This window comes from Bombina bombina, chromosome 1 (assembly GCF_027579735.1).
Source record: "Bombina bombina isolate aBomBom1 chromosome 1, aBomBom1.pri, whole genome shotgun sequence".
NCBI classification, from domain to species: domain Eukaryota; kingdom Metazoa; phylum Chordata; class Amphibia; order Anura; family Bombinatoridae; genus Bombina; species Bombina bombina.
This window is the reverse complement of record NC_069499.1, coordinates 1,253,907,824-1,253,929,435: the sequence shown is the minus strand read 5'-3', so window position 1 is coordinate 1,253,929,435 and position 21,612 is coordinate 1,253,907,824.

The following is a 21,612-nucleotide window of genomic DNA, read 5'->3' as shown; positions in this document are numbered from 1 at the left end:
ATGACTTGCTAAGCAAAATATGGCCATATTGTGTGACTAAGTTCCCAATATTTTTTAAAAAAAGATTAGTTGTCTCTTGATGTATATGCAGGCAATTTTTTGCAGCAGTAAAAAATATGTTGTGCTTTTGAAAATGGATGTGCGCTGATACCTCTTTGTTTGTGTAATTACTGGGTCATATTGGCAGAACACCCAGATGTTGATTTAAACTTTTTGTAAGGTGTGCTAAAAAAACAAATTTTGTATTTGTATTTAAAATTACCAGGGAGACTGACCATCCCCCATTGGTTTAAGCACCCCACCCAAGTTCAGGTATGCTCTTTACAGTGTTAAAGAGTTGTGAATAAAAAGCCAGGGAGTCTCATTCTATTATGAAGAGTAAAAGCAGGAATGTTTCAGCCCTTTGTGGCAAAAGGACTTAGAGTAGGACCAGTCGAATTGGGGCACCTTGTAAGCGGTGACTGGCTAAGCAAAATATGGCCATGTTGTGTGACTAAGTTCCCAATATTTTTTTTAAAAAAATATTAGTTGTCTCTTGATGTATATGCAGGCAGTTTTTTGCAGCAGTAAAAAATATGTTGTGCTTTTGAAAATGGATGTGCGCTGATACCTCTTTGTTTGTGTAATTACTGGGCCATATTGGCAGCACTCCCAGATGTTGATTTAAACTTTTTGTAAGGTGTGCTAAAAAAACTAATTTTGTATTTGTATTTAAAATTACCAGGGAGACTGACCATCCCCCATTGGTTTAAGCACCCCACCCAAGTTCAGGTGTGCTCATTACAGTGTTAAAGAGTTGTGAATAAAAAGCCAGGGAGTCTCATTCTATTATGAAGAGTAAAAGCAGGAATGTTTCAGCCCTCTGTGGCAAAAGGACTTAGAGTAGGACCAGTCGAATTGGGGCACCTTGTAAGCGGTGACTGGCTAAGCAAAATATGCCCATATTGTGTGACTAAGTTCCCAATATTTTTTAAAAAAAGATTAGTTGTCTCTTGATGTATATGCAGGCAATTTTTTGCAGCAGTAAAAAATATGTTGTGCTTTTGAAAATGGATGTGCGCTGATACCTCTTTGTTTGTGTAATTACTGGGTCATATTGGCAGCACTCCCAGATGTTGATTTAAACTTTTTGTAAGGTGTGCTAAGAAAACAAATTTTGTATTTGTATTTAAAATTACCAGGGAGACTGACCATCCCCCATTGGTTTAAGCACCCCACCCAAGTTCAGGTGTGCTCATTACAGTGTTAAAGAGTTGTGAATAAAAAGCCAGGGAGTCTCATTCTATTATGAAGAGTAAAAGCAGGAATGTTTCAGCCCTATGTGGCAAAAGGACTTAGAGTAGGACCAGTCGAATTGGGGCACCTTGTAAGTGGTGACTGGCTAAGCAAAATATGGCCATATTGTGTGACTAAGTTCCCAATATTTTTTTTAAAAAGATTAGTTGTCTCTTGATGTATATGCAGGCAATTTTTTGCAGCAGTAAAACATATGTTGTGCTTTTGAAAATTGATGTGCGCTGATACCTCTTTGTTTGTGTAATTACTGGGTCATATTGGCAGCACTCCCAGATGATGATTTAAACTTTTTGTAAGGTGTGCTAAAAAAACAAATTTTGTATTTGTATATATATATATTTATATATTTATGTGTGTGTATGCATTTTTTTATAATTACATTAGTTGTTTAAATATTAAATATATAAGTGTAAAGGTTTAGTTTCTAAAAAGTTCTCTAGTTGTACTTTAGATGTTCCACACAGCCTTGTTTGTCTGATTTATATTTGACACTAAGTGTTCTCAGTGGGACCCAAATATTCAAAACATCACCAGACAGACGGGAAAATGGCTTTTTGGCCTAGCGAGACACAACACCCCTCGGTCTAGTGATATATTAGAATAAAAGCGGGACCCGCAAACTGACGACAAGTTGTGATGTGTCTCCCATTGGAAATAATGGGGATTGCAGCTTCTGCTCAACTCCGCCGACATTGCAACTTTCAACGGGTGAGGGGCATATTTGAAGTGTTTCTACACAGTACAGACACTGCACTCACTGAAACCAAAAACTGTGTAAGTTTCTGTGTAAGACCACTTCAAATAATGCCTACGTGACCTTAATTTCACTAAACCTACACAACCTGCCTCACACTGTAAAGTTTCACCACTGAAAAGGTGGCGAGACAAACATAGCTGAAACTCTACACATAACCTGTCCATCAGAGATTGGAATATATTGCACTACTGGCGATGTATCCAAATCAAAATGCAGGTTACTTCCCCGGAAAAAAAGGAAAAAAGAACAATATGGATCCTACTCCCCTCAGAAAGTAAAACCGCTTCCGTCCAACAGTCTCTCCCAAAGCTGTTTGTAGAAATGTGTATGAAAGGAGGCGCTGGTAAACAAGGTTCAAGGAAATTCGCTGTAATGTCTCACGGTTTCCCAGTTGAGATGAAGTGTCTCAAAATGTTCACATTGGCGTAGTGCATTAAAACACCATGAACAACAACAAAAGATACTCACAGAATAGAGTTGAAAAATTTGGCTTCTTTATTGAGAAATCTCCTGCAGCTTCAGGTCCAAAATGGCTTTTATTTCTGCCGTATATATACCTCTTGTCTAAAGGGCTGTCACTAAATGATTGTTTAGCAACAGATGTATATGTATGATTCTCGCAAAAGAAGATAAAAATGAGATGCTTGTAAGAATTATTCTTATATTACTTCATATGCCTTGGCTAGACAAAACCCTAACTATAGACAAATATTTAATCTGGGTTATCTAACAGATTAAATTAATACTCATATTTATCAAATATTAGTTGACATAAACTATTTATTAATCACAGAAAGATTGATACATACCTCGAGATCTGAAGGCTGAAGATAACAATAGCCTCATACAAATGCAAAGCTTATATACACAATAACAGGGTGTAACATAATATTAAAAAATTGAGTAACTGTACTACTATATCCAAATACAGATTCCCACCAAGATATATTTGCATCCTGTAAAATACTAGAAGTAGCTGATTTTAAAATTCCTTGTTCATGTTCAACTGTAATTTTAGTATCTACAGAAACATGTTTTAGATTTTGTAATAAGGAAGAAATTATAGTAGAATCAGTTAACCATTTTTTCATTTGTGATCCCATACCCAAAGGTAAATTATAAACAGAAAAATTCATAACATGGTCCCATGTTAAATTTAAAGTAATATTAAGAGTTTGGGGCATGGTAAAATTCCAATTAGATGATGCAATATATTTTAGTGGAATAGTATTACACCAGGTACCAGATAATAAATGAGAACTAGCAAATACATTATCCTGTGTTTGGAATATAATAGTATCAGAATTAAATAAATGAAAACAAACTCTGTCAGATCCTAAATAAAATACCGGTCTAAGTACATTAAAATGACTTTGTAAGGTACAAGACTTTTGATTTTCCCAACATGTTTCATTGGTTGTATGGAATTGTGAAAGGGAACAGATAAACAAATTTGCATTGGAATGACACAATGATACATCAACAAGTGTCCATTTTGATTCATCAATGTTATGTGACACCCATTGATGTGACAATACTGGAAACAGTAATGAACCATTAGCAGGAAGACCAGTTGTCGCTAAGCGATAAATAATAGTATCTTTACCAGACCAAGGAATTAATGTATGAATCATACAAAATTCAGTGGTGCAGTCAGATAAAATTACTTCCGACCATAAAAGATGTGTCATGGCAAAATTAGTGACTGACTTAGATGCAGCTAAACTTAAAGAAGCTGGCCACTTTCCAGACCATAAACTTTGAAGTTGAATCTTTAAGTCAGTAGATAGATCAGATTGTACTTGAGAGCATAACATAGCCCAGGCTGTTTCTTGTGTAAAATTATATAATTCATTTACTAAAATATTAAATTTATTTTTAATAATATTAGTAATATCCACCATAACATAAGTTTGATGTTGCTGGAGATTTATTGTTAATTCCATATTGAGTATCTAAGCCTGTAGCTGCATGAGAGGCAAGATTTGCTAATTTATATCTTAATATTTCAGAATTTATTTGTGCAGTAGAGCCAATCATACTACCATATGCTCCCAAGCCAGTCGCAAGTACATCTCTCCTAGTTCTATGATTAGATCGAAGAGAAACATTTTGCAGTAAACTTTCATGAAACCACCATTGGAATGATTTTTCTTGTACAGACATAAAGGGGGTGCAGTTTGAATATTGTGTAGAAACCATCCACCTTGACAATTGAAGATGCCAAGTAACAAAACGATATTCAACATCATAAGCAACTTGTGTCGCAGAATCTAAACGTACCTGAATAGGATCACCTTCATGAAAAGGTTTTTCTAAAGAGGTAGGAATAGGTTTAGACAAAGGAAGTGAAGTAGTAGTATGTACAAATATACTAATATGAACAGAAAATTGGGAGATACCATGGTCCATACATTGCCATAATCCTACAGAATCAAAAGGATTCAAATGATTAATTAATAAAGTAGCAGGTATATAAGAAACATTAGAGAAATCTACTGTGCTACTTGTATCACAAGATAAAATATTATCTGACATAACCAAAGGAACTTGTTTATCATCATGTAGAATTCCTGCAGGAGAAGAAAGTAAATCAATACTGCATAGGAGACAGATGTTCTTTCCTGTATGGGGTATGCCACCATATCCTGGAATAATAAGATGAGAAGCATTAATATACCATTCTTGTAAATAATCAAACTTTTTCACACTAGCAACAAAAAGTGCAACAAACTGAGGAGAAATAGAAGGATGGGAAATATGATAAATAGGTCTTGAAGGTGAAAGGACAAGACGATTAAAATTTGATAACATCAGAGTCATTAAACTAGTATCAGCTGTGGAGTGAGATTTAAGAAACATAGGCTGATAATCAGATTGTTTAGTAGAATTACTTCATAAAAAGTCATATTCAGTTCCACAACGCAGGCGGCTTTAAATATACAATGATTTGCGCCATCTGTTCTCTTGGTTAAGAGCAGATTTACACCAGTTCAAATTGAAAACACTTAAATACATGTTACATATAAAAAAAATATAAAATTAATTTATTGTGTCACCTTGTGTCATTACCTCTCTTTACAAGATAAAAGCACTAGTAAATAAGAAGGCCGTTAAGTAATATTGCAAGGCAAAACAATATAAAAAATAGAATAAAAAAATAATTATAGACCAACCAGTTTGTTACAAACAAACCAATCAAAAAAAGTTAAATCTATCCCGTGACATATTGAAATTCGGGCCGTTCTCATGTGATTGTTTCCAGTTAGGGCTGCTTAACATTTTCCGATCACATGTGGTGTATCGTCCAATCCGTAATTAGGCAAAAATAAACGTCTTTGGTATGAAGTCCGTAATAAATTCTACAGTTTGCATAAAGGATTGTAAAAAAAAAAAAGACATAAATTCAGAAGTAAATAATTATACTTATCATATTCACCATCAAAACATTTTTAACAACATTGTATTAGTCATGTATTAAGGTGTGTGACCAGCAGGTTTTTCAGAGGGTCATAAGACCCCAAGAAGGAGGGGGAATCATAGAAAGAGGTACAAGAGGCAGACAGGGACAGAGGGGAGTCAGAGGGGGGATGGAAGGATGCAACAAATACAATGTCTAAAAGTAATTAATCTTTCCTATATAGATCTGACCTTAGACGAACAACAAGCCTTAGGTCTCAGGCTGGGCTTTGTACCAAATCTAAACTTCGATCTGTTCAAAACAATTGTGGATGTGAACAAAATGGTAAGAGATCTTACCATAAAGAAGTTTTTCTGGGGTAAAGCAGGCCATTATGCGCATAACCCTACACTGACCTTCCTAGAATTTACAGTATCTGCATTATTGAACTCTCTTCCCTACAGTCAGTTTTTAAGGGTAAATAAAATTGTTTCTGATCCTGTTAAATCTAAACAAAGACTTACTGGAATGAGTAAACTTTTCAGTGATTGGGGCTATCCTAGTGAGGTGATTCAGTGTAATTTGAAAAATGTTGAAGAGCGGTCCAGACAACCCTTGATTTATAACAATAAATTCAAGGAAAAGGAGGGGACAAAAGAGAGAATCACTTTTGTTACAGAGTTTAACAGACAAAGTAAAAAGGTGCTGAGTATTTTAAGGAAGCACTGGCATATCTTATATGAGTGTAACCCCAATATCACTGCATTTAAAGATATTTTCATACCCGCCTTTAGATGTGCTCCTTCGTTAAGGGATAAATTGATCAAAAATTATGTGGGCACAGCTAAGGTGAGTGGCACATGGTATATTACGAGTGCCAATAAAGGATGTTACCCCTGTTTGGGCTGCTTTAGCTGTGGAAACATGATTAAAGGTGCTGCCTTCTTTCACCCATATACAAGAAAAAAAAATTGATATAAAGAGCTACTGCAACTGTAACAGCGAATATGTAATTTATCTTATCAAATGCCCATGTGGGCTTCTCTATGTGGGTGAAACAATGTGTAAGGCACAGGAGAGGATGAATGAGCACAAATCCAGCATTAGGAGGGGGGATTTAGATGCCCCTGTAGCTCATCACTTTACTAAAGCAAATCACCAAATTTCACAACTTAGGTTTCAAATTATTGAGCATGTCCATAGACCAAGGAGGGGTGGAAACAGGGAAGTATTATTAAAAATGAGAGAGGCTTTTTGGATATACAAATTGGGGATTTTACAACCCAAAGGTATGAATACGGACCTTGATTGGTCTATTTTCCTATGAGATGTTCTGTGACAATAATGATTTTGTATTTTTTATAAGTTATGACACTTTATTCTTTTAATATCCTTTAGTGGAAAAATGAGGATGTCATTTTGTATGACCACCACTAGCGGTTGGTATGAATATGGAAATTGTACCTATTAATTGATAATTATGTGTTAATTACACCTGTGTATAAAAGGCAGAGATTCAGTGTTACTCTGTATCCACATGTTTAAGGGGTGAACCCCCAACACATTGTTGGCTCTTTGTACCAATAAACAATTGTGATTATTCATGCTGCTGCCTCCTTTGGTTCTTACTAAGTATTGACTGTTACAGCCACATTCTAGCAGATATATTACATTTTTTGTTTTGCAACTAATAAAACTTTTTATTTCAAATAAAAAAATAAATAAATTGCAAATTGCATGAAATTCAGGGGCATATTTGAAGTGTTCCTACATAGCACAGATAGTGCACTCACTGAAACCAAAAATGGTTTCCATGTAAGACCACTTCAAATAATGCCCATGTGAACTTAAGTTCACTATACCTACACGACCTGCCTCACACTGTAACATTTCGCCACTGAAAAGGTGGCGAGACAAACATGGCTGAAACTCTACACATAACCTGTCCATCAGAGATTGTAATAGATTGCACTACTGGCAATGTATCCTAATCAAATTGCAGGTTACTCCCCTCGAACAAAAAAAAAGAAAAATATGGATCTTACTCCCTTCTGAAAGTAGAACCACTGCTGTCCAGCAGTCTCTCTCAATCTATTCCCAACCATAGAAAAGTATCTATACTGAATTTCATGCAATTGTTGCAATGTATAGGTACTCCATGATCATCATGTTCTTTTTCTATATTATTTAAAGGGATAGAAAAGTCAAAATTAAACTTGCATGATTCAGATAGAGCATGTCATTTTAAGAAACTTTTAAATTCACTTCTATTTTCAAAAGTGCTTCGTTCTCTTAGTATCCCTTGTTAAAAAATGAATGCGCACATATCATACACTAGTGGGAGCTGCTGCTAATTGGTGCCTGCACACATTTGTCTCTTGTGATTGGCTAAATAGATATTTTCAGCTTCCTGTTAGTAGTGCAATGCTGTCCCTTCAGCAATGGATAACAAAAGAATGAAGAAAATTTGATAATAGAATTAAATTGGAAAGTTGTTTAAAATTGTATTTTCTATCTGAATCATAAAATACATTTTTTGGGGTTTACTATCCCTATAAGTGCTCTAGTATTCTGTCTTTTAAGAATCCAGAGGTCTGTCCTAAGTATTGACTGTTACAGCCACATTGTAGCAGATATGTTAGATTTTTTGTTTTTCAACTATTAAAACTTTTTTATATCAAATAAATAAATTTCAAATTGCATGCAATTCAATAAAGATACTTTTCTATGGTTATGAATAGAAAACGCTTTAGTACACTGGAGAGGGGGTAATATAGAAAAACAATTAGATCAAAGGGAACTAAGGTGGATTCACACACTAAAAACGCATGCACATTGGGGTTTAAATAAAGATATTAGGATTGCTGCATTCATATAGTTCATATAATTTTTATAATCAGTATACAACATGCAACGTTCCTTATTTTATTATATATACTTTTGTCTTTATCAGTATAACTAGAATGCACACAAACCACCAAAAACAATCAGCGCGACAATCACTCAGCAAATATATGAATATGTATAAGAGAGATATTAACTAAAAATATATATAGCAACGGTATGGACACAGCACTAAAATGGCAATAAATATGGATCAAAATATTACTAATAAAGATATTATATGGGTAGTGAATAGTCCAAAATAACAATAGTCCAAAACAGGGTGTAAACTCAAATTGAGAACAGTCTTACTAATACTGAAAGATTAGTCTGGAGATTCCCTTTTGAAGACCCAGTTGCAGCTGCTTGAAAAACACTGCTTGTCCTGCAGCTGATACACAGTAACTCCAATCCCACAAAAGACAGCGCAATCTGTGAATGCAAACAGATAGACTCCAATAGTGCAATATTGTATGTAAAAACAGCACTTTATTGACAAAAACTTTAGCCAGAATACTCACAATATGCGAGATAAAAACATGCACAAAAAGGTTTCTTTGTATAGCGATATAGTCCGGTGCTTGTGTGGTCTAAGGTAGCTCGGGAGAACAGCAGCAGATTTTCCGGTCGGCGTGTGACGTCAACACCCGACAAACAGCTGATCGATGTTTCCCTTGGTCCTAGTACACACAGGCTTGCAGAGCTTGTTGCCTCAACGCGTTTCTCGCCCCCTGCTGGGCGCTTTCTCAAGAGGAATAATGATCTACCAGACTGTCTCTTCATTGTTAATTTATATCCTGTGCAACAGCACCATCTATGTATAGAATCAGTTATTGCACTTAATATTTAAAAAATATTAGATAAAAATGTGTAAACATTTAATATATTATCCTATTCTTATATCTAGAACAGTTTGTTGTCTAACTTAATTAATAATAATTTAACATGAGTAATTAAAAAAACATTCATATATACACTAATACAGGAGCAAGATTAATAAATACATGATTGGTTGGGTCCTAAAACTTAAAATGTATATAATACCTATTACTAACTTAATTACATTTTTTTAAAATAAATAAATAATATATTATCCTAAAAAAATCTTTTTATCCATTTTCAATTATAAAGGTTAAATAACTTATTAAATTTTTTTATTTTATTATTAATCTTAGTTATCCACTAGTATTACAATTTATGTTATGTATGCTGCCACATCTAAGTCGACATTTAGACCCCTAGGCGCAAGAGTTCCCAATTTATATATCCAGAATGTCTCTCTGCGCCTAAGGGCCAAAAGTCTATCACCACCCCTGGAACTCGGTTTAATCATTTCTATGCCCATCACAGTAAGGCATTTGGGATCACAAGCATGTTTTTGAGAGTAGTGAATTGGTACACTATGTTTTAAGATGGGCTTCTTAATATTATAAATATGTTCACTAAATCTCTTGGATAGGCATCTCTTCGTACGACCTACATACTTCAATCCACATCTACACTCTAAAAGATATACTACATAAGAGGTTTTACACGTAATGAATTGTTTGACTGTATATTCCTGTCCTGATGTTGATCTAAAAACTGATCTTTCTTTGTTAATACATTTACACATGGGGCACCTGGCTTTGTGACATCTATAGGTACCTTTTAAACTTAAAAATTTTTCATTGATGTTATGCTTGACTGGTTTTAGTTCCTTCAACTTACTTGGGGCCAGTATATTCTTCAAATTAGTATTTTTTCTATATACAACATTTGGCTTTGTATCTAATTCATTTTTTATCAGAGGGTCCCCTTTTAAAATAGGCCAAAATTTATTAAGTATTTTTTTAACATTCATAATACCTTCTCCATATGTAGTAATAAATTTAACTGTTTGTGTATTTGATTTCAAAGCTATTTCTTTTTGTTTATTTAATAAACACTCTCTATCTATCTGATCCACTTCATTCATAATATGTATTAAATGATCTCTATTATGTGATTTGCATATCAATTTCTCTTTTAAAATTTCTGCCTCACTATTATAATCATCTGCTTTCGAACAATTTCTTTTTATCCTAACAAATTGACTTTTGGGGATATTTTTAACCCATTTTTTATAATGGCCACTAGTGGCATGTAATAGACTATTGCTGTCTACTGATTTTCTATAATTTTTGGTGTATATATTATTGTCCTCTACAAACACCAATAGATCCAAGAATTCAATTTTCTGCTGTTGGATATTGCCCACAAATTTTACATTAAAATCATTGGTGTTGATAAATTCAATAAAATTGATTGCTTCAATTTCAGGGCCCTCCCAAATAATAAAAACATCATCTATAAAACGTCTATAAAAAATTAAATTGTTTTTGAAAGGGCTGTCTTTCCAAATAAAATTCTCTTCAAAAAGACCCATAAATAAATTGGCATACGATGGGGCAAATTTCGTCCCCATCGCCGTGCCACATATTTGGTGAAAAAAATCCTTCTCAAAAACAAAATAATTATGTTCTAAAACAAATTTAATACAATATTCTAAAAATCGTATTTGGTTGTCTGGAAAAATCCCTTTTTCTTTTAGAAAATGAGAGCAAGCTTTGATTCCAACATTGTGTTGGATAATTGTATACAATGAGGTTACATCACAAGTGATGAACCTCATCTGACTGTTCCATTTGATATTTTGGAGCTCATGTATTAGGTGTACCCCATCTTTTAAGTAGGATTTTAATTTAACAACAAGGGGTTGAAGGAAGTAATCAATATAACTCGACAAATTTGCTGTTAATTAGTCAATACCCGAAATAATGGGTCTTCCTGGTGGGTTTGAGATCGACTTGTGTATTTTTGGCAAGTGATACATGATTGCCAGTTTAGGGTGTTCATTATATAAAAATTTATACTCATCTTTAGTTAGAATATTCTCTTCCATCCCTACATTCAACATATTTTTTAATTCATTTAAAAAGATCTTTGTTGGGTCACCTTTTAATTTAATATAAGTAGATGAATCACTTAATAATCTCAATGCCTCATTTATATACACTTCTCGGTCTTGAATCACTATGCCTCCACCTTTATCCGCTTGGCGAATAGTAATATTATTATTGTTAGTTAAAGAATTCAACGCTTTTCTTTCAAAGGTGTTAAGGTTATCTTTAAAATCAATATTGGCAGGTAATGTTTCCAATTCTTTTTCAACCAAATTCTTAAAACTTTTAATATATTCTCTCTGTGCACTGATCGGATAAAAGGTAGATTTGACTTTCTTGTCACTATGTATATATATATCATTTAGTGTGTGTAAGTTATCATCATCTAATAAAGAATTCATATTCTCCAAAGCTTCGAGATCATCAATTTGTAGTACACTCTTCTGTCTATTCCCTGACTGTTTTTCATTGGAAGCAAAAAACCTTTTTAAAGTTAGATTTCTAATAAATCTTTGGAAATCTATAAACACTTTAAATTTATCTAAATTCTTTTTTGGGGCGAAGGATAGACCTTTACTCAATAGTGCAAGGCTTCCACTATCAATTACATATGATGATAAATTGTAAATGCTTGCTTCATTTTTCTCTCTTATTGAATTATTGCACTTTTGTAATTGCTTTCTCTTCCCTGATCTGCATCCTCTCTTTCGCTGAATCTTCTTTTTCGTTGATTGTATCCCTCCACTGGCACTTGTGGTTCCCTCTCTACTCTCCAGTTCTGATTCCATCTCTGGTCCCTGTCTTCCCTCTCTCCTGAGTGGGTTTTCCATCTCGTTTGTCTCCATGGAGATTCTAAAAAAGTAGGTGCAGAATCTCTAAAATGATCATTCTCAAAAGAATTTCTTGTTAATGACTGATCAGAAGGAACCTTCGGTCTAGCTCCCTCAATTCTATCCAAGAGATTTAGTGAACATATTTATAATATTAAGAAGCCCATCTTAAAACATAGTGTACCAATTCACTACTCTCAAAAACATGCTTGTGATCCCAAATGCCTTACTGTGATGGGCATAGAAATGATTAAACCGAGTTCCAGGGGTGGTGATAGACTTTTGGCCCTTAGGCGCAGAGAGACATTCTGGATATATAAATTGGGAACTCTTGCGCCTAGGGGTCTAAATGTCGACTTAGATGTGGCAGCATACATAACATAAATTGTAATACTAGTGGATAACTAAGATTAATAATAAAATAAAAAAATTTAATAAGTTATTTAACCTTTATAATTGAAAATGGATAAAAAGATTTTTTTAGGATAATATATTATTTATTTATTTTAAAAAAATGTAATTAAGTTAGTAATAGGTATAATATACATTTTAAGTTTTAGGACCCAACCAATCATGTATTTATTAATCTTGCTCCTGTATTAGTGTATATATGAATGTTTTTTTAATTACTCATGTTAAATTATTATTAATTAAGTTAGACAACAAACTGTTCTAGATATAAGAATAGGATAATATATTAAATGTTTACACATTTTTATCTAATATTTTTTAAATATTAAGTGCAATAACTGATTCTATACATAGATGGTGCTGTTGCACAGGATATAAATTAACAATGAAGAGACAGTCTGGTAGATCATTATTCCTCTTGAGAAAGCGCCCAGCAGGGGGCGAGAAACGCGTTGAGGCAACAAGCTCTGCAAGCCTGTGTGTACTAGGACCAAGGGAAACATCGATCAGCTGTTTGTCGGGTGTTGACGTCACACGCCGACCGGAAAATCTGCTGCTGTTCTCCTGAGCTACCTTAGACCACACAAGCACCGGACTATATCGCTATACAAAGAAACCTTTTTGTGCATGTTTTTATCTTGCATATTGTGAGTATTCTGGCTAAAGTTTTTGTCAATAAAGTGCTGTTTTTACATACAATATTGCACTATTGGAGTCTATCTGTTTGCATTCACAGATTGCGCTGTCTTTTGTGGGATTGGAATAACTAGAATGCAACAACCATAATTTCACTGGGTGGATATATGAATATATAATCTGGCTATTATTCTTATTGTCATTAGTACCAACTAAAGTCTAAAAAATGTTTTGGTGGTGAACATGACAAATATAATGTTGTTTAAAATGTTTTGGAGGCAAATAGGATAAGGATAATTTTTGCAAACTCTAGAATATATTATGGACTTTATACTAAAAAATGCAACAATCATAATTCTCCTGGGTGGATATATGGATATATAATATGGCTGTTAATGTCATTAGTACAAACTAAAGCCCTGAAAATGTTTTTGTGGTAAAACATGACTAATAAAATGTTGTAAAAAATGTTTTGGTGGCGAATATGATAAGTATAATTATTTACTTCTGAATTTTAGTTCATTTTTCTTTACGATCTTTTATGCAAACTTTAGAATTATTACAGACTTCATACCAAAGACGTTTCTTTTTGCCCAGTTACGGATTGGACGATACACCACACGTGATTGGGAGATGTTAAGCGGACCTGAATGGAAACTATCACACGGGAACGGCTCGAATGAGAACTGAATTTCAATATGTCACAGGATAGGTTGAACTTTTTTGATTGGTTTGTATGTAACATACAGATTGGTCAATAAAATTTTTTTTATTCTAAATGTTTATATAGTTTCGCCTTACACTATTACTTTACGTCATCCTTTTTTACTAGTGCTTTTATCTTGTAAAGAGAGGTAATGACACAAGGTGACACAATTAATTCATTTTATACTTATTTTATATGTATAATGTTTTTAAGTTTTTTAAATTTGAACTGGTATAAATCTGTTCTCAACCAATGAAAGAACAGATGGCGCAAATTATTGTATATTTGAAGCCGCCTGCGTTGCGGAACTGAATTCAACTTTTTATGAAGTAACACAAATTTTTGAAGCTCTTGAAAAAGACAGTTTATAAGCTGTTGAAATGCTTTGAGAAAAATAAAAGTTGCTTTTTTGTATCTGAAGCTCCATATGAGTTTCTCAATAAAGAAGCCAACATTTTTCAACTCTATTCTGCGAGTATCTATTTTTGTTGTTTATGGTGTTTGGATGCACTACGCCAAACCATGAGACATTACAGCGAATTTCCTTGAGCACTTTGTGAACCAGCGCATTCTTCCATACACACATTTCTACTCCCCTAGAGCGCCCAGCGAACTCCCACAGAATCCCTACATCTACCTCATGTCTTCGCTATACTTGACTAATATAGACAAAAAAACCTCCCTTTTATAACTATAGGATCTATGTCGATACATCTCTATACAATGTTATAATAATCTGCATTTTCATTTATAATGCATATTATTTTAATCATTATATATAAAATAAACCAATTTTTCACCTTGACTTTGATAACATAAATTATAAATCATAATCCTAAATTATAAATCATTTTAAATCATAACAAGTACCCGCCAAAAAAAAAGCTGTTTGTTTCTATACAATGATTAAAATAATATACATTATACACAAAAATGCATGTCATTTTAACATTTTATTGAAATGTAATCCTACTATAAACTATTAACCTCTTACGTGCACTCATCCCCAGTGCAGCCTAACCCTGCTACACTATTAACCTCTAACCTGCCATAACCCAAAAACCTAACCACCCACTTAATTATTAACCCCTAAACCGCCACAATGCCCCAATGTAAACTACTCCTATACTACTTAAAGGGACCGTCAACACAAAAATTGTTATTGTTTAAAAAGATAGATAATTGCTGCCCATTCCCCAGCTTTGTAAAACCAGCATGGTTATATTGACTTTATAACCTTTAAACCTCTACATTTATGTATGTTTCTAAGCCACTAAACTTAAGACAGCCCAGCCCCATGATCACATGCTTTTGTATTTACTTTTCAAAACATGGGAGTACTAGTTCATGTGAGTCATATAGATAACATTGTGCTGACGCCGGTGGGTTCTAACAACACAGCACTAATTGGCTTAAATGCAAGTCAATAGATAATACATTTAAAGTCATGTGATCAGGGACTGTCAAAAGAGGCTTAGTAACAAGATAATTACAGAGGTAAAAAGTGTATTAATATAGCAATGTGCAAAGATGGGGAATGGGTAATAAAGGGATTATCTGTCTTTTTAAACAATAAAATTTTTTGAGTTGACTGTCCCTTTAACTAGATAACAGCCAACCCCCCCTGACCTCTAACCTAACATCCCAAAACAAAACAAAGCACTACCAAAAATAATAGAATATAAAAAAGTTTTACCTATCCTAAAATTAAACTCCCCTTAAAAAAGCCCACCATAAAATAAAAATATTCTAATACTAAAACCTACTCTAACAATTGCCATTAGAAGGGCATTTTGTAGGGCATTACCCTATAGAGATTTAGCTTTTTTACATTTAAAAAAAAAATCTATCCTAAAAAACGGTTGTCCTGATAAGGCAGGGCATTGCCTTTAGGAGAGCATTTGGTAGGGAATTGCCCTAAAGTGATCAAGCTCTTTTGCCCAGACAAAAAATAAAATAAATCTATCATTAAGTTAAAAAAAATATCTTAAAAAAATTTGTCTGAAAAGTAATGTTCTTTTTTGTAACTTTAGTGTGTGTTATTTTGTGTAACTTAGGGGGTGTTAGGTTAGTGGTCTTGGGGGGGTTAGCTGTTAGGTAGTTAAGTAGTGTAGGGAGTGTAGAAGCATTTGTGGTGGGGGTTGTGGCAGTTTAGGGGTTAAGTAGTGTAGGGTTTATTGCAGTGGGCTATTGGCAGTTTAGGGGTTAGGTGTAGATTGATAATTCAGTGGGTTATTGGCGATTTAGGGGTTAATAGGTTAGGAAGCTTATTGCGACGGGCTATTGGCAGTTAAGGGGATAATAGGTTTAGGGGATAGTAGTGTAGGGCTAGTTTGCGGTGGTGGGCTATGTTGGCTTAGGGGTTCATAGGTATATTTATTAGACCCGGTGCTATATATTACAAAGCGATCCTTTACTTTACATTGCCAATGTCTGTGGCAATGCTGGTTGGAATTTATCACCAGTATCATAACCCATTATAATACCGCCTGTTGACAATTATGTTGGCAGCCTGGAATATATAGCTGCACCGCAGGACTTTCGATCATTAGGGCCCAGGAGAGTGAAAAAAAGGAAAAGTTAAATTCATATATGGCGGCGCCCATTACTTTCTAGAAACTCAGAGGAATTTAGAAAACCAACCATTTTCAGAGTTAAATTACAGGAAAAGGGAACAAAAAAATAATGAAAATATTTTGCAAAGTTTTTTAACGACACATAATTAAACATTTTGGGCCAGATTACGAGTTGAGTGCTATTTAGTGCTTTTGCTAGAGTGCTGATTGCACAAGACGTCCGGTGAAAAGCCATGTCAGAGGATTGGAATAGACCCTTTGATTTGGAAAAACCTCTATTCCTTTTCTTCTGAGTTGTGTAAACAGTTAAAACCCTTGTTTTTTTTAAAATTAAAAAAGGACACATATTTTTCTGTATGGATTGCTGTGCAATCATGTGCTGAGCAGTGAGTATGTATGTCAGAGCGCCCTCTCACTGTACCGCATGGTTCTGCAGACTATGTAACACAGATTGAAAAGGAATATGGGACAAACTGAAAGCATACTGCAGTTGTTTTAATGAGCTATCAATAATGCAGGATTAAAGGAATTTATCCACATGATAAGCTTGGTGCCCAGTACTATTGTATGATGTTAGCACTTTGCTAACTGTAATCCAGAAAGAGTTTCTGCAATTTAATTCATGCAAAACTAAAAAACTAAAATACACAATGATGGTGGTGGAGCCTATAGCTGAAGTGACAGAACGCATCTGTGGGGAGATCCAGAGTCTAGTTTAACTAGGAAGATTCACAACCAGATTGAAGATGGCCTATGTTCTTCAGTTAAGCTATGCAGTGATCACAAGGGCAGTCATCTGTTTTGCTGGGGCTGCTGCACAATAGCCTCCAGGAAACTGGGTTAAAAAGCAGATAGTTAATGCTGCATAGTGATTTTCTTCAATAACATTTAAAGGGACATGACACCCACATTTTTTCTTTTATGATTTAGAAAGAGAATGCAATTTTAAACATCTTTGTAATTTACTTATATTATCTAATTTGTTTTATTCTCTTGATATTCTTTGCTGAAAAGCATATCTAGATATGCTCAGTAGCTGCTGATTGGTTGCTGCACATAGAAGCCTCGTGTGATTGGCTCACCATGTGCATTGCTTTTTCTTCAACTAAGGATATCTTAAAAATGAAGCAAAATAAATAATGGAAGTAAATTGTAATGTTGTTTAAATTTCTATTCTCTATCTGAATCATGAAAGAAAGATTTTGGGTTTAGTTGCCCTTTAATGCCTGCTGTATAAACACAATATAGAGTCTGATGCATAAATTATCAGGGAGCTCAGCTACCTCTTAGACGGTTATCAAGCTACGTTTGAAAAGGCGATAACAATGGTGGTTCAACCCGCTAGTGTTTGTACTGCAGAGAAAGTTCTCCAGAATAGTACGTCTATAGACAATTATAAGAGTGGTGATGTTTTAGGGCCCCAGCGTTCACTACCTACCTTTAACAATTCTTGGAGGGACTTAGTAACAGATCCTGCGGAGCCTGTAGGATGGGTTGATAGGACTGATGTTGGCATTCCAAAGAGGAATGCAGAGAGCCTTGTTGTAACTGCCTGTGGAGCCCTATATTTTGCAAACTGTGCTGACCAGTTGTGGAGTTTGATCGCTGGGAAGCATGCTTCCAAGGGACACCATAAGCTAGCGACCTGGGACATAATTGAGAGACATTGTTTGCTGTTGTCTCATGAAGTTGCTGGAGCCGGAGGACCCATTTAGCATGGCAGACTGGTGTAGGATGAGTGTCACATGGTGGTATGGAGGACGCAGAACTCTATGGGTAGCGACGAGCGGGAATGTGCACTCGTATTGCTCAAATGCAATTGCATTTACCACTCAAACTTTTTATGCGACCTTGAAAGGTCGCAAAAAGAGCTTGTCCAGAGGAAATAGTTGCACTAAACTACACTATGAACCCCAAAACCACCACACCCTCACATCGCAAACTACCTATCTACACTATTAACCCCTATACCTCCACCCCCCACACGTAAAGTAAACCAACAAACTATTAACCCCTAAAGCTCCACACACCCTACCACAAACTAAGCTATTACACTATTACCCCCTAAACTGTCACCCACCGCAAAGTAAACCACTACCCTATTAACCCCTTTATTGCCACCCATCCCACCGCAAAGTAAACCACTACACTATTAACCCCTAAACCACCACACACCCAACCGCAAAGTAAACCACTAACATCTAAACCTCCTAACCTAACCTAGCACCCCCTAAATTACCCCAAAACAGACTAACCTTACCTTTACAAAAAACAAAAAAATAAACCTGCCATAACTTAAAAAAAAAACAACCTACTAGTACTTTTTTAAAAAAAAACTACCATTACAAAAAAATAAAAAACCTACCATTACAAAAAATATAACAAACAAATGATCAAAAATAAAAAAAGAGTTATACCTTTTCTAAAAATAATAATAATAATAAAAAAAACCTATTCTAACACTAAACTACAAATATAGCCCTTAAGATAGCCCTTTTCTAGGGCATTGCCCTATAGTGTATCAGCTCTTTTTCTGGAAAAAAAAACCCCACTGCAACCTTATTGCATTAATCCCCCCCCCCAAAAAAAAAATCTATCTAAAAAAAAAACTACTCTAAAAAGTGCCCTGAAAAGGGCATTTGGCTGGCCATTTAGCTCTTCTGCTGCCCAGAAAAAGAAAAAAACCCTAATTAAAAAAACCAAACTAACACTAAACCCTAAAGATGGCACTCACCGAAGATGAATTCAGACAGCAGCACTCCATCTTCATCCTGGCGGCGATGTTCTTATCTTCATCCCGGCGGTGCTCGATCTTCTTACCTTTATCGCGGGGGGCAGTCTTCATCCATCTTCTATTCTTCAACAATGATTCTCTTCATGTGGTCACCACCAGCCGCACACTGAATTTTTTATGCGAGGTACCCCTTTTATATATATATATATATATATATATATATATATATATATATTCCTATTGGCTGACTTTCATTTTCAAATTCAAATCAGCCAATAGAAAAGCTTGCATTATATTAGCTAATTTGTATTTGATTGGGCAGCAAAAGAGCTAAATGCCCAGCCAAATGCCCATTTCAGGGCACTTTTTAGAGTAGTTTTTTTAGATAGATTTTTAATGTTAATGTTAGAAGGTTGCAGTGTTTTTTTTTTCCAGTGGCAGTTTAGGGATTGTTAGAGTAGGGGGCTTATGGCAATTCGGGTAAGTGCACGAGCATGGGTTTTTGTTTCCCCCCACTTTTCTCTATCCATTGAAGTCAGTGGGAGAGTATGTTAACGCGATCGTGAAGTTCTGCTCTTTGCACTAGTCGGGTTAGCGCTCAAGTGATAACCATTTACTTTCAACTTGTAATATGAGGACTACCTGACTTGCGCAAAGAGCAGAAGTCGAGCGGTGTTGGAGTGCGAGCGGGAGCAGTAATTACCACTCCATTCATAATCTAGCCCTTAATGTTGCAGCTCCAATGTCAGTGTCATCTAAAGACTAAAGTCTTTTATTATGGAAGTTGTGTATTTATATATGTACATATACATTAAGGATACATAAATGGGACATATATTGTCAAGCACAATCAGGAAATTTACCCGCATCGGGGGTAGTGTCTTGCACATCCACATCCGATGAGAAGTCCCTGCTCCTTTGTAGCACTTTTTGGAATCTAAAGAGCTAAATAGTGGAGATGGTTTATGTTTAAGCTATAGAATCGACTTCCTATTTTTTAGTTTAATTTTGTTTTATGAAACTTTGCTCTAGGTATAACATGTTTTAATAATTTGTCTTCGAATCCACCGGTGGTTTTTATTGAACTGTAAAATGATTTATGTGTATTAAGTAAAATCTTTTTTTTTAACTATCCAATACATTTTATGAGAGAATTTTATTTATATCATTGCACATTACAAATCTAGTGTGTCAGTGTCTATTTTCAGTGTGAGGGTGTCTATCTGTCTAAGCCAGTGCTTTCCAAACTGTGGGCCGTGACAAACTAGTGTGTCGGTGGCAGTGTGTAGGTGTGTCCCTGCTTCAGCACAAATGTCTTTGAATTTAAAAAAATAATTACATTTTTTTTTGGTTTCCGACTTTCCACCTGCCTGCTACGCATATCACGTGGATGACACGTGATTGATACCTAGTGGGTCACAGATCATCTTAACCTATTGGCGCAGCTCACCGGGAACTGAAACTATTCCCTTTGGCGGCACATTGGCTCCTGATTGCACATGTAGTCTCCTCAATCGGTTTGTGACTGCATGTATAGTCAGTGAGTGGGATAGCAGAGTGTTTGCAGTGCGGGCAGTAGTCAGTCGGACTAGGGTGGCAGCTTAAATGCTGAGCTGAAGTCAGAAGTCAAAGTGGGTTTTTTTGCAGCTAGCTCCAAGTAGTGCATTGCTGCTCCTGCTCTTGATATATGGATAGGAAGTGGAAGCTTAAAAATGCTTGATAATGAAATGTGAGTGTCTTTATCTAATATTCCACCAAATATTCAGAAACTGTGTTCATCCCATCAACCTCATACATCCCGTTAAAATAGTAAGTAGCTATTGGTGTTATTAAACTTTTTTTAATTCTTGCACATACATACTGTTACTTGTCAATACATTTCATTATTATATAATTTATGTATGTGTCCCTATCTCTTAAAACAAGTTTGTTTAACCTCCTGTTTGCTGGTACAACTGAATTACTGTGTCGCGAAATGATGTAGGTCTAAAAAGTGTGTCACCAACATGAAAAGTTTGAAAAGCTCTGGTCTAAGCTAAAGATATTTTTTCTTTTAATTTATAGTGCCAAAATGAATGTTACAGTAGACACCTATTGTGATTGCTGTAGAAATAACATATGTCTATATGTACATGTAAAATACTGTCTCAATCTGTAATTTTGGAAAATTGTCTCTGTCATTTTCAATTTGTTAAATTTTAAATTTAAACCTCTGCAAAAAAAAATATATATATATACACAATGGGCTCCATGTACTAAGCAGTCAGTGAGCTACCCGCAACAAATCTTGCATCAAAACTCGCAAACTGATATGTACAAAGTGGTCAACTATGTTCAAACTCGCATCTTTAAAATTGCGAGCGTACTTATCCGCCAAACCTCGCTACCTCTCCATTTTTCACTGTAATTAGACACATTTGACCAAAAACTCGCCAAAAACGAATGTACTAAAAAATCTT